Source organism: Passer domesticus, chromosome 4 (genome assembly GCF_036417665.1).
Source record: "Passer domesticus isolate bPasDom1 chromosome 4, bPasDom1.hap1, whole genome shotgun sequence".
Lineage (NCBI taxonomy): Eukaryota > Metazoa > Chordata > Aves > Passeriformes > Passeridae > Passer > Passer domesticus.
In genome coordinates, this window is record NC_087477.1 from 44,300,002 (window position 1) to 44,313,939 (window position 13,938).

The following is a 13,938-nucleotide window of genomic DNA, read 5'->3' on the forward strand; positions in this document are numbered from 1 at the left end:
GATCTGCAGTGAAACTCAGCTGTCTTTCCAATAGCTAGATTTCAGATGTTTGGGGAGAAAAAGCAGATGCCTGATTTGGCTTCTGATCATCTGAGTGAAAGCTCTGAAATATGTCTACCTTGATGATTACAATTAGCAAAGACCACTCCCATCAGAACGAATGAAATATCAGTTCTGTGGTATCATACACTAATTTAGGTCCATTTCCCAAATGTTCCTGTCACAGTGATCTCTAATTTCTTCTTCTTCATCATCATCTCCTTCTTCTACCTCCTACTCTTCCTCTTCCCCCTCTTCTTCTTCCTCTTACTGTACTTCTTGTTCTTTGTGGAGATGGCAGGGAGCTGAGCTATCACTGAGAAATATCTATCTGAATTTTCTTTTCTTTAATGAGTAATCCTAATGATAGATGAAATGATACTCAAGAACATTTAGAAAATTGCCAGTACTGTTGCCAGCATTCTTCTGCCATGGCCAGCTTTACATTATACCCATGATCACACTAAAGTTAATTCTGCTAAATTCTCCTGGCATTCCTCAAATTATCATCTTAGTTCTCTTACATATGATCAAAAATTAGCCTATTTTAGCCTATTTAATGTCTTTTCCAAATCATTATTGCAAACAGTCCTTTAAACCTCTTTCAATACTCAAACATACCACTACATTTTACACTTTGCAAAACTGAGGAATTATTCAGGCTCTTTGCTTTCTGTTTCTGATCTGGCTTTTGACCTGTGAGACAACATTGGTTCTCCCCTTAAGACTGATCATTTTTTATGGCTTCTTGTGAAAGACTAGGAAAAGTATTTTTTTTAATTGAGATAAACATGTCTGTCTATCTATGTAACTCACCATTCCATTGACATCTTTAAGGAATTGTACTGTATAAAATTAGAGGCTCATGTTTTCCCTTTATGAAGGTAAATTTCCTTGTAAAATTATGATCCATTAATTAATTATCAATTTTACTAATTGATACTTCAACTAAATTTTTTACTGAAGATCAGCGTGTTCTGGGATCTCATAGAGGTAGCTAAAACATTTTCTGCTATTGAAGCTCATTGTAATGAATTGCTGAATTTGGGAGTTTTTGGTTGTTGTCTTGTGTGTTTTATAGGATTTCAACCACCTTCACTATGTTTTTTCTGAGCTTTTTGGTGTGTCCTGATATTTAAGTTGTGGCTTGTTAACAGTTTTTAAGCTTGAAAAATAAAACCACTGCTTTTGATACTTTAATTTCTAGTAGTGTCCATCTTTAATGATTGAGAAATGGATACAAATGGTCTCAAAAATAAAGATGAATACTTAGAGAGGATGCATTTATCAGACATTCATTACCAAGTGGTGTTATTCTCTCAGATTAGGTAAAGACATTTCTATTTGCTGGCAAAAAAAAAAGTGACAGCATTTCCTTTTAAACTTTTCCAATTCCCTGACAATAAGCCTTCAATTTCCTTTTAAAAGGGTTTAACAAAAATGAAGACAAGCATTGTTGTGGTATTTCTTTTGGAAAATATTGGTAGTATATCTCTGAGGACTGCAGGTATTGTTAGATTAACTGTAAAAACTGCATGTGTCACTAAGTACCTGGATCACTGGGGAGAAAAAAGCCAGTATTCAGTATTTCAACTGTGTGAGCAGATTAATTTTCTTAAACAATCTTTAAAAATGGCTTCTTTTTTTTTTCTCATGAGCACTAGTGAAATTAGTTGGAAAGAGGAAAAGCAACTTTCATATTCCTATTGAAAGCAATTCATGAACCCAATTACTGGAGTGCCAGAACATATCTACCTTTTGAAGTTTTTCTTGTCACATGCTGAATATTTCATAACATCCAGACCACTGTATCCATATTTATTTCAAAATGGTCTAGGAATATTATGTCCTGTTAAAATTGTGTTAATTCCAACAATAATTATGCTACATATCAGCAAGAAAAATATCATATTTTTTAGAATAGGAAAAGAAGAATGTTTTAAACATGAAAAATTCTTGTTAAGGATTTGCACTTATCCATTACTAAATTACAAATTATTTAATAATGAATGAACAATTCATCACTTCTGCTATCTTGAATATACTGGCACAGTGATCTCACCTATGAGCCTTATAGATCAGTTTAAAGAATACTGTGGAAATGACAAAGATGAGGGGTTCTTTAAGAAATTTCATATCTGAAATAAGTTTGAAAATTTTTGCAACATTCAGGACCTGGCAATCCAATATCTGACTTTGCTAAAACAAAAAACACTATGAAACAAGCAATTTGGCAGTAAAATGCTGCAGATTATGTCAATGATGAAAACATATTTTAAAATTTAAAAAAGTGTTTCTCTCTTTCTTTGGACATGCAGAAAGTGTTGCTAGAAGAAAAAGAGATTTATAAGGGCATTTAAAGTAAACATACACAAATATGCTTCTTAGAAGAGAAAATCCATTATTGTGATTTGCATTTCCGTGCATTTTACTTTATTTTGTACAATTTAGTGCCTATTATTGAAAACTTCTGCTTCTTAAAGCAGAATTTTTGGTTAAGTATTTTTGCTATGTTGTAGAGAAATTCAATGAGGTTATTATTAAAATTCTGGTAGACTTTAATTTTTTATAAATCAGAATTTAGAATGCTGCAGGAAAAGTAGCACAGCTAAGATGAAGGGAAAGCAGATGGAAGTAGATATTTGTAGATTTGTAGAAAACAATCTGTCAGCTCTTGCAGCCTAATAGAAAATAACTTACCAGCTACTTACAAAAGGAAGAAGTTTTAAAGGAAATCTTCACAGTATAAGAGATACATGCACACAATCTCAGCTCTCATCTCTCTAAAACCTTTCAGTGATTCTTGGAGTGGAATACAACTCTGGAGGTTTTTTTGACAGGTGTTGAAGCGTTTTCTCTGTTGCTTTTTAAGATGTCAAAGATTCAATTTTTAAGGCTTCTACTCAAGCTCCTTTGGTTTTGTTCAAACTCCTTTCTTTAACAAGAAAATTGCAGTTCCACCTCATATATTTTTAAATACTACTTGTTTTTTTAGAATAATTTTTTTAAGGAACACTAATTTACCATGTTTTTAATTTAGTGAAGCAGACAGGCTTCTACATGTTTCTTAACAACTTAAATGAAAGACAGTTCATACTCAGACTATGTTAAGCCATATGGCCTTAAAATTATATCATAGATGAATAAAATAAAAATCACTGAAATGTAACTAAAAGCTACATTTCCTCTCAGTTGTAGAGACACCGATCTGTTCTGCAGCTCATTTGGATTGTGCCAGTAGGCAGGAAGGTGAGCCAGTCCATCAAGGAGTTCTCTGGAGTTCTTGGGACATGAGGTAACATCAAAGTTCAAATCCTATTTCCGTTTTGAATTCTCCCCAGACTTCCTGATAATTGAAATGCAAACTTTAGTCTTGTATCAGCCCAAGTTACCAAAATAAACTGGAGCAAGGCCTTGTGTCAAAAGTCTGAGAGATCTGCTTCACTGGAGAGTCACAAGTGAAAGAACAACCAAGTGCCCTGGCACATGTCCAAAAAAACACTTACATGAATGTTTCAATCAAAACTCCTGAATCCTCTCAATCAAGACCTTAATTTTTTTTTCACTTTTCTATGGCTTTATGCATGTCCATAAGACTGGGAAGGCTTTAGTTTTAACTAGTCTTTATTATCTAGTTTGAATTCTGAAAAACCACTAAATAAAAACTACAAAAGTCTCTGTGACCTGCTAATTAAAGCAGTGAATTACACTGTAGATGTGGATAAATACAAAAAGGAAAAATCATGTAGCTTCACTAGTTTTAAAATGAAAATATATACATCTACACATCTCTTCCTTGAGGGACAGTTCCCTCAAAACTAACTTCAGTATTTTCTCTAGTTAGTCAAATTCATTGTTTACAGGACTGTTACATTTTACCTGCATTTGATTTTTAACCACTTAAATATGCACTCATGCTTCAAGTCACTTCATCCACCAATCATTCCTAGAAATGGTGGCTACAAAGATAACTGTTATATGCTTCTGTTGAAATTACATAGGATATTTTTAATAACTGCAAAAAATTCTGAAAGTTAACAGACCAACAGTTTTTCATATCTTGGGTCTGCACAAATACAAGAACAGACAACCACAACAAAAATAGTAGCATTCTGTTTCCCCTCTGCGTTTGTTTATATTGAATACACAGCACTTCAGAGGAAAATTAACTGAAAAAAGCAAACTGACAGGAGATAAATAGTAATTTAGATGTTATTCAAATGCACATTTTCTTTACTTTTTGTTATTACTTGAAGAATTTTCTTTCTCCTTAATCTTCCAAACAACATCTTTAACACGTCAGTGAGTCAATTACTGAACAAAAACTCATACTCCTTTTGCTATTTTATGTGTTTCATAAAATAAAGTACTTGCTAGACTGCCAATCACATAAAATCTATTCAGCAAGTGGAAACTGATCCGAGCCACAAAAATCAGATGTCTGACAGCAAAGGTTTTTCTTGAGCCTACCTGAGGTTCAAGCAGAATTCAAACCTGCAATGTGCAATGAACAAAAACCACAAGGACTCAAAAGCTCACAGAAATGTGCCATCCTGATTCAGTGGTCCAAAATATCTTCAAATATATACTTTGGATGAGTTTGGGCAGTCTGTCCCAACTATTTTCATCTATCAGTAATACGTACTGTTACTTATCATTATTTTAAACACCACTTTTGCTGGGAATCTGTCTATCTTCAGAAATTCAGGTTTACATTTCATGTATGGTCCTCAAGGAAACACTTGTTGGAACATGCTTGACTTCTCTGAGCTACCTGAGTAGGGATCTGGTTGTACTATCAATGAAGCAAGCAAAGACAAAGAATTTTCTTGTACCCTCTTTCATATATCATTTCTACTGGGCTAGTTGTAAGAAATAACTGATAAAGGACAGATACAACAACTCACAAGTGGATAATATTATTTCCTGGGCTTCCTTTGAAGTACATGACAGGCTTTTAAAGGAAATGATTGTCAAAGAGGCAAGAGTGTATTCCCTTTCAGTTGAGGGAGGCAGTTCATAGCACCTCTGTGCATCTTACTGAGGCATCTATTCAACACCTTCTGGAAATTCTGGGCATGCTGGAGAGGAATGTAATTTAGAATAATAAGAATTTGAAGCAACTGTATGAAATATCTTGGCAAAATAAATGAGTTTCCCAGCCCTTATGGGTCAAAAATATTTGTACTTTTCATTTTAAAGAGCTACTTTCAAAAGTGGCTACTTTGCTTGAAATGCTGAAATATCTCATTATAGGAGTATGACATTTCAAAGTTATCAATGTGAGAAAAATTGCTGGATGTCTGTCTACTTCCCAAGTACACTGCCTTTCCAATATATTCAATGAGAAACAAGGCAAAAATAGAGATGTGTATTGTCTCAGTTTGGCAGAGGGATATTCACAGCTGCCTGATTTCCAACCCTGTATCTATGACTTGTGAATTCATATCCTTTATCCATATACAGGGGTATTTGCTCCACAGGTTTTGGATTTGTAACAAGTCCTAAAATACCAAATGAGAAATTTAAATTAATACTTAGAAGTACTTCATGCTTTTTTTTGCATTAAGTTGGACTCTTGGTTTTCAAAACTGCCATTGCAAATAAATTCTAGCTAGTAAGTAGTAATGTTCCTCAAGGTTTCATATTGGAGCTGATACGGTTTAAAATCTTCATTGATACCCTGGATAATATAACAAAAGGGTCCTGCATCATGTTTGCAAATGACATCAGGCTGGGTGGATAGGTCCACAGTGGAGAGATGCTGAATGGATTAAAAAAGTGGATTGAATATAGAAAGGACTCTTATGAAGGTCAACAAAGGCAAATGAAAAGCCTCACATCTGTGATGATATAAACCCTTATGATTTTACAGTCTGGGAACCACATGGTTAGAAAAGTGGCTTTGTTCAGAATAACCTGGTAGCATACTGTAGGCAACAAGCTGAGCACAAACCACCCTCACACCCTTTCAACGATGGAGGCTGATCACACCCAGGACTGCACCAGGCATCAATTGCAAGGAGGTGACCACTGGAGCTGACTGTCATGGAGCATCGGGACCAAGGCTCCTACACACTGGAGGATGAGCTACAGCTGACCTTGGCACAGATGGGGGTAGGGACTTCAACACCAGTGCAGTGCCACAGGACCAAGCAGGATTGGTGGCAGCAACCTGCTCAGCCCAGTGATCATCCGGCAAATGTGATGTGACAGTCGGGACAGAGGTTAAATCATACATCCAACAACCACATCAGGACCCAGAGGAAATCAGTTTGGCGCAGGGATACATTTTCATAGGTCAGACAAGAACTAGGGACACAACCTGAGCTTAAGCAAAGCTTCTGGACCAAAAGGCAGAGTATAAATTGGTGCACTATGACTGGTCAGGACAATTAGTGCTTGTGGGAATACTCAGGGCCTTGACACCCTGAGAGCTGAGTTCTTCACAGTAACCAAGTCTTTCCAGATTTAATCAGTTCTTTCCTAGTGCATTTCTACTCATGTCTCTATCAGTCTGTCTATTCATGTTCTCAGATCAGATTAGAACATTTCTTATGTCATGTAAAGTAATTAATTTGATTGTACTTTTAAGTCGTATGCTGCTGTTGTAAAACTTATATGCCTTGATTTATTCTTGCAATAGCTTATGATCATAAGATCATTTGAAAATACTCAGGTGTTTATTTATAAAATTTATCTATTTGTATTTGATATAATTTAGCTAGTAATATTTTAGTAATTAATGCCTTATTTGAAAAACTGCACCATGAGAGTATAACAAATATAAAGAAGTGTGGTAGTTTTGACTCACAACAGAAAAAGGACTATTCTGTTATTGTAACTGCAGAAAGAAAACCATGCTTTTCTTGATGTGTTAAACAGTAATTAACAATTGATTTTCAACTATATAGTCTTTTTCTTTAAAACAATAATCATCCTGTTACAGTTTTGGAAACTACAGAAAAAAAAGAATTGATGCTTAAAAATACCATTTTTTCACATGAACTTGAGAGAGGGGTAAACATGAAACAAAGTAATTTAGGACAAATTGGGACAAACCACTCTACATCAACGCCAGGGATCAATATTTAATCTGAACAAGATATACAAAATATTTTTAACTTTTCAGAATAAAGCCACTTTCTCAGACTCAATGACAAAGGCCTTCTTCAAAACAGTCAATCAAGTTTTGGACATATCCACCCATCAATATATTCCACTGTTGCTGTCCTATTGCAAAGGTTTCGTACCTTCTCAGTGATATCTCACGTGGAGCTCCTCACAGCACTGACTCCTTCTTCTCAGCACAGCCAACAAACTCCATCTCACACCTCTCGACCAACCAACCCGCTCTTTTATAATACCCCCAATTGGATCCAGCTGTGGCTTATTAAGGGCAGGCTTGTTCTTAATGCTTGATAATTGGCACAGCTGTAACTCTTTAGGGGTGAGATTACTTTCACCACTATCTCTATTATCCTACCTTCTATCTATCCACATTCCACATTTTGTGTATCATAATTCTTGGGTTCTTATTTTACCCATCAACTTTTTTAACTCCTTCTCTCTCTTCATTAGAGTATTTATCCCACCACCTTTGCTCAGCTTTTTTTTTTGCATCATTGCAGTCTTAGTAGTTACTAAATATAGCCCCAGAAACAAATTTATGCATCACAGTAAGAAATGTGACACAGCAGCATTAATTTCGAGATGACTTGCTCTCTAGTACATAACACAGTCCCCCAAATCCAGTGCCAGGTTTCTAGACTCTGTTTATAGAAATTTTAAAAAACAAAGAAGCAGTCAGCAGCCAGTCACCAAAGTTAACCAATGCAGAACACCAAGCTCTTGTGGGAAAGGCCACCCATTAAAAGGGATGCCTTCTAATACATTGTTCCAGCAATTATCGTCTAAACATTTAAGATCCAAGTAGCATTCATTACTCTGCCCAAATACCATGTGAGCTCTTCAGTTTCTATGGCAGTGAAGGCCCTGTAGCCAGGCAGCTCCTCTTCTTCAAGCTGTTCCAATGTTAATGGACACTCTAGCAATCTTCAGTATCAACATGAGTCCCAATTTAGCAGTAGGGCACTGTTTCTCTACTAAATATGTAAGATCAATTAGTTCCCTGGATATTGTTATATTTTTATTTCATAATCTTTTGTGTGTTAGAACCCAATTCTCCTCTGTTTACCAGATGATTTTAATCTATTACCAACTCAGATCTAATCACTATTTAAGAATACCCTATGAAAAAAAAAGCCTCAACAGGCTTCATATCATCAGTATGTCTGCCACAAAATATGCTGGTTCCTCAGCATCTCCAACAGTCATTATGCACAAAAAAAAAAAATCAAAAAGAGACTAATTTGTCAAGCTGCAGGAGGAGATGTGTGTGAGTAGTTTGAAATGGGGAATTAAGGGGCTAGGGGGATAACAGACAAAAAAATAAAATCCTGAAAGATAATGGCCAGATAATGAACATGTCTTCTCAGAGAAACAGCAGAGAAAGAGAAAAATTCAACAACTAGCAGTCAGAAATATCTAAGACTTTGGGGAAAGAAAACTGACAGTACATGAACAAAATTATTTGTGTGAGAAGGGGCAAAGAAATAAAAAGCTTAGGGATGTCTATGGAATAGATAGGAGAGACATCTTCACTATTAGGTTTGACATTCTTACTAAACAGCAAGAAAGAAAATGAACATTTCTGTCTGTGAAAGAAAGAGATAAGCTAAAAGAGCATTTAGAGGCAACAGCAGAGGCAAAAAAAAAAAAAGCCAGAAGGTAACACTTTGTATTCGGCATAAGAAAGAGCAGGTTATGCTGAGTGCCTGAGAGTGTGGAGCTGAACTTTTGCTGCAGCTCTGCTGGACAAGAAAAAGCTGCATTACTCCTAAAGCTGTAGTTTCTATTTCCTTGTAGGCTGTCAGAAAAAACAGTAGGCAATAAAGGCCCTTTATTAAACTTCCTACTGTTTTCACAAAACATCAGACCTACATCAATTAAAGTATGAAAAAGAAAATAAAGACAATGTCTGAGAAATATCCTGGGGGCCAGAAAATCCTAATCCTTTCTAAGGAGTGGAAGCCCTGTTGTTTTCGACTTTAAGAACAATTCTGGACAAAATACTTGAAAATGCACAATAAAGAACATTTGTGCAGTGGCAGGAGATTAACAGTGATCTAATAGGTGTCTTTCCCCTCTAGCTTCTATCATTCTGGTTTAAATTGCTCTTTAAATTTAGAGAGTTAAAATTAAATAAAAACAAGCTGTCGCACCAGTATAAGTCTTTGAAAAATCTATTAAATGCATTCATCTGTGTTACAGCTCTCTCCATGGGCCAAATTCTTCCTTCACTTGTACTCACGTAGTGTTGTTGAAATCAGCATGAGAAATCTGAGTAACTACTTATTCCCATTCAGGAGATGTAGCTTGTTTGGTAGTCAACTATCCTGAGTGTTTTAAAATCCAAGAACATCTGAGGGCTTACTGTTGAATATTCTGTATTTTGGTGTCTAGCAACATAAAATAATACAGCTTAAAATTTATTTTAAATCTGTGTGGGCCATATACTGCTTTCAAATCCAGTAACATAAAATAACTGAATTTACTTTGAGCTGTCATTGGCAATTAATGGTAAAAGCAATGAAAACAACAGTAAGCAGAGTTGCCCTGAAAAAAAAAAATACAACCAGACATTGTTACTTTTGTGATGTCTCTCTAACCCTAAGAATGCTATTAGAGCAATGGCTGGTTTCTCAAATGGGTCTGTGAGCTGATCTCACTTCTGAGTTTCATTTAATGTGTGTCTTTATCACAGATCAAGTAAGGTTAGAAGAGACCTTTGGAGATAAGCTGGTCCAACTAACCTTCTCAAGCAGGGCTACTTAAAGCCAATTGACCAAAGCCAATTTTGATATATGCCCAAGGAGGAAGACTCCACAACCCTACTGGGAAACTGGTGCCAGTGCTCACAATTTAAAAACAACAGTGTTTTCTGAAATTCAGATGGAGCCTCCTGTGTTTTCTCTTTGTGCCCATTTTTCCTTGTGTCCTGAAAGTGAGCCTAACAGAAGACCCTTGCTCCATCATCTTTGCATCTTCCAGTGAGGTGTTTATATACACTGATGAGATGTTACCCTGAGCCTTCTCTCTCTCTTCCAGGCTGAACAGTGCCAGCTCCCTCAGCTTTGTCCACAGGAGAGATGCTCCAGGCCCCCTTATCATCAGCCCTTTGCTGGATTCTGTACCGAATGTCCATGTCTCACTTGTGCTGAGGAACTGCAAATCATTCTCATTTATAGTTATTCTCCCATCTATGTTAACAGGCTGAATGTTCATGCACTACATGCACAGCAATAATAGCTTTGTGAGTCTTCTGACAAGTTCAAATGAGTTTAGAAAAAGCCTCCTTTCTAAATAAATGAGGCTTTGATTCCCTGAGTAAATGAAAAAATTAGCCCTATTATCCCTTTATTTATCTATACAGAATATTTCTTTTGACTAGAACTTAAATTTGTTGTCACAAGCTTCTGGGTTTCCTTTATTATTTGTGTAATTTTTAAAGATTTGATTGGAAAAAAGCTCATGTAATAATCACTTAGAACAGATAAAAGCTTTTTATTCCTTGCCTTGCAACTGCAGTGATGTCAATTATGTCCCAGAGAGGGGCATATTATCAACCATAAAGCTGTAAGTGACCTCTGTATCCCACTCATGAACTAAGCAACAATAAGAATGTTAGACAAAAAAACTCTTTGGCAGAAGATTAAACCATTTTAGCTAGCAGCATGGTTACTCAGTGTGGGGACCATTTCTAGTGCAGGACTAACTGTTGTCAATTTCTAATGCATTCACAAAGATTAGAATACATAATAGCAGTCACAGCAAGACCTCTTTAATAATTATTTTAGTGGTAGGGAAATAGATTTCTTTTTGTGGCAAACAAGAAACCGCTGCTTGCCCTCAAGAAAGGTCCACATCTCAATCCAGCTTATTTCTTAGTCACATATCTAACTATAAATACATAAGTGACCTCATTGTACTAAATAATAAGTGTGTAGAAAATTTTATAAAATTAAAAAGGCTCTGGCTAATTATGTGTACCCAAAATCAACTCATACCATTCTGTCTTTATCTTGACCAGTGTAAAGAATACCTGATAATATATAAAATAATGTGGTAGCCAAATCATGCTGGCACCAAATCATGCTTACTTCTTTAACAGTAAAAGTGACATGGTATTCCTTCCCTTCTTTCATTGAGGCACTAGCAATTTGTCTGTCAGCATGTGCTGATACAAAACCTGGTCCTAGAGGAACAGGTTAACATACTTTTTTGCCTGAGTCCTTAAATACATGGCTTCCCATGGGGCAAAAAAATATGTCACATTTATTTAAAAGTACTGTAACTTCCATTGTAAAGCTGATTCCTTTTTTGCGCTGCTTGGCAGTAAGTCTGCAGCTACAGGTAAGTGGGACACTGTCATGTCTAACAAGTGGTCTTCCACATCCACAAATATACCTGCTGTGCCTCTTCCAACCATAATTCACCTCCTATCACAACAGTGGGCACTGGGTATGGAGTTAACATTAGCTGCAACATAAACATATTAAGATTGATTTTGTAATGTCCAAAACAGGCCACAGCATGACTGGATTTTCTTGTGTGTGGAGAGAAAAATGCTAAACATGAAGCTTTTATGCAAATCTAAACATCCCAAACACTGCTCTCCTTCTCACAACCAGACACAATTTCTCTGTGGAAATACACAAGTGTGAGGCAGCTATAACTATTTTCATATTCCACACTTTTCTGTGGAATATGAAATTTCTGTGATGTAAGGAGTTGTCATACTGTATAGAACTGAGTATCATGAACAATCTGTCTGAGTCTGGACCAGACAGGGAAGATACATGCCTTGGTGCAACTCAAGACCTTCCTTTGAGGCCATCCGAAGTAATCAGGGAATGGGGACAATAAGAAGCAATTTCAAAGGCAAAAAGAGCAATATAGGTCTACCTGTGACTAAATTGCTGGTTCAGTGTTCAGTCTTTAATGGAGTCAAATATTGCTGGATGGTTTTTCTTGCTTTACTTGTATTTTACTTGTTCTGTATCTCAGCCTTGTTTTCACAGACTCTGATAATCATGAAATATTCTGCTATATCATCACCTTCTGAAAAATGAAATTACCAAAAATGATGATGAGCACTGAAACACAGTAGACATTAAAAATCTATAATCAGTACTGCAAAAGGGAGGATATATACTATAATCAGTACTGCAAAAGTATCAGGATTTTTTTTTCAAGCTACTGCATTAGTAGAATGATGAAAATAAAATTAAAATGAACCTATTACTATGGTCATTGGAGGTCCAAGACAACATGTTCAACATCTAATCTCACTGGATTAATAGGATATCCAAAATATATTTTCTGGTTTTTTATGAGCTTCTCTTCTCAGCATTATCATGGCACAGTTAATTTTCAGTGGGATTTTGAATTTAATGAGGTTCTTTAATAAGGAAGACTATTAACATTCACACTTGGGAATTAAAAGGGCAACCCAGTCTATGAGCAAATAAATCTTTTTCCCTTTGGAAACTATTACAAAACCTGTGTATATCTCTTATTGGTGATCATTGTGCCTGCACTATAAGATGTTCAGAAAATTCGGTGTTTCTGCAAACAAGATTTGCCACACCTCATGAGGATTTACCTCCTCAATTTTCTCCTTTGTTTTACCATAAGGAGCTGCTGTTTCTTCAGCTGTATTGAGAGACTGTGCCTCCAATCCAGTGTCTTTAGCTTTACGCTTTAAACTGGTGGGATTTCAACAATCTAAAGAAAAAGTACTAGATATGTGAATGGGTGTATATGTTAAAGAACACACATGCCTATCGTATGAGAGGTTTAAGAAAAACCAGATAAAATATAATCTGTCTCGGTTATTAATTAGTATAACCATTCTAACAAGATAAGACTATTTTGCTTCTACATGTTGGAAATCAGAAGTGATAATCATTACTTTGTAAAAGGCAGCCTAAATTTCTTTCTCATGCCTTCATTCAGATTCGGCTCTTTGAGCTTGGGAATAACCAGCAAAACCCCACTGAGGAGTACTGTGCAGTACAAGTGTCTTTCATGCATTGATTGAACTTGTTTTTCAACTAAAAAAAACACACAAACCCCAATATTTTGCTCATGGTTGTTCAAAAAAAGAAGTTGAAAGCATGAAGCTATTAGAAAAATTGTCAGCATTCTGTGAAAAAAAGCCAGTACAGGCAGGGTTTTGGGACCCTCTAATCTTCTGCACCTGACAAGAGTGCAGTCTGCCACAGTTGTTCTATGCCAGTCCCCATGATCTTTGGCAGAGCTGCAGAAACTCTTGCTGAAGGCAACTAGGCAAGAACAATGTACATCCTGCTTGAACACATTACTCATGTCTTGGTTATATGTAGGGGTGCATTAGTTTTAAGTTGGTTTATTCCTGTACCCCCCATTCTGTTTATGGTTCTGCCCGGGCTTTCTCTCTCTCCCTCTTCTGAATTGTCCCGTCAGCTACACTTTATCTTTCCTAAATTCCTCCCTAACTGCCTGTCTGTTATTCAGGGTCCTTGCCCACTCATCCAGAACATTCTGGCCTGGACATTGAATGATTGGTTTAGAGGTCAGGATTCAACCCCTAATTTATTTACACTGGACATCTGAGCTGTTTGTTATGCGTTATTCCCTCCTCTCAAAATTTTAGATTGGTCGCTGTGTTCTAGTTATAAGACCTTGCCGAGCAAGCTTTTTTGTCCGCGCCCGACGCTCCTTCAATAAACATCTCCCTTTTCCCTGTCCGCGCGGTCCTGTCTTTCTCCTGCGAGACGCAGACTGACTACACTG

The 13,938-nt window shown here is 36.3% G+C and overlaps 1 long non-coding RNA gene across 5 annotated transcripts in view; it reads right to left on the reverse strand.

Annotated features, from left to right (window-relative positions):
• Window positions 1-13,938, reverse strand: part of LOC135299989 (uncharacterized) — a 180,322-nt gene that overhangs the window by 41,201 nt on the left and 125,183 nt on the right. The window contains exon 2 of one of the 5 annotated variants that reach the window (XR_010361843.1): window positions 12,067-12,222. The exons of the other annotated variants lie outside the window; for them this stretch is intronic. This is a non-coding gene — a long non-coding RNA (uncharacterized LOC135299989). The remainder of the gene's footprint in view (window positions 1-12,066; window positions 12,223-13,938) is intronic. 5 annotated transcript variants of the gene reach the window in all.